Here is a 1,338-nt window from a genome sequence, read left to right as displayed (position 1 = left end):
CCCCCCCCCCCCACACTGATAGAGTGGAAAATCCCCTCCAACAAATTTAAGGGAATGTGTTCTTTGCCTAGGAGCGCAACCCTGTGCCTAGACATAGGGGTGCAAAAATGACCACTGTACCCGTGTGCATGTTCTCATTGGCTAGGACACTAGTGTAAGGGGCACACTCTCAAATAGAGTTCATTTTTCATAATTAAATTTGGACTTTTTTCAATCATAAAATCTAGGTGAGCTAAAAAATTTAGGAAAATAGTTTCCTACCCAATCATTGAAAATAGAATCACCTTAATGGTCCCTTTTTTTACTATGCTTCATGGGATTTTTACTATAACTACAAAGAATAAAGAGAAAGAGGGGATGACTTAATACAAAATAGCAAAGACAAGACATCAAACCAATGACCTCCTAGAAACATTCATTTTCAGTTTCAAGAACTCCCTTTGCCACAGACATAAGAGCGGAGACCTTAGGAGAGGTAGGGTGGTTATTTCCCACCCCTTGTGTTTGTGTGGTAGAGGAATTCTTGGATAAATTTTTTTTTTTTTTTTTTTTTTTTTACATTTGTATTATTACATTGATAGAGAATCAATCAAGATTGATGCCAATACCAATCTAGATAGAAATTACCTTAAACTATGAGTAGAAGAAGACAAAACCAATTAGGAATCAAATCCCCAAGTGGATTCAATTTCTCTCCAATTACTATTATCTATAATCATCATCTAATTAGACACAGATACGCATCCAAACATTGAAAAATATGCAACCAAGAGGCCCTATGGATGTATCTGATTAAAAGATAGTTGGAGCGTCAGTAGGATCCGGATCCGGATCCATCCCGCGCCCCAATCTAATAATGCAAGGGGTGCAGTACTGCTGCTACTGCAGTAGATTTTTTTTTTTTTTTGATAAGACTTCCAATAGGAAATGTTAACTGCACCTGTGACCTGACCAGAGCGTCCTTTGGCCTATGGGAGCCTTGGCACCTTTGTGGGACCTATGGTCCGACCTCCCCACGTGAAGTGACACGTTAATTGCTGTGGACCTATATGTACGGGGTGGAATCCCCACCTACGTGTCGGCGATAACGTGCGGATGTAAACTGTAAAGCAATCCCCACCCACCCGGGGCCGGGGCCCGCTCGGGCCTTCCAAGTTCCGAGTAGCGCGGGCACAGAAGATAAAGGGTAAAATCGTACAAAAAAAATTAGGATATTATTAAAACATCGAAGGATAAAATTGTAATTTCATTGGAATGACATTTAACTGCAGGGGGGCCTGGACTAAAGCTATTACGTGGCGTCCCGGGGTGCTTCGCGTAAAGATAAAAAGCCGCCTT

Source organism: Macadamia integrifolia, chromosome 10 (assembly GCF_013358625.1).
Source record: "Macadamia integrifolia cultivar HAES 741 chromosome 10, SCU_Mint_v3, whole genome shotgun sequence".
Taxonomy (NCBI): Eukaryota; Viridiplantae; Streptophyta; class Magnoliopsida; order Proteales; family Proteaceae; genus Macadamia; species Macadamia integrifolia.
Note: the sequence above shows the minus strand (reverse complement) of the source record.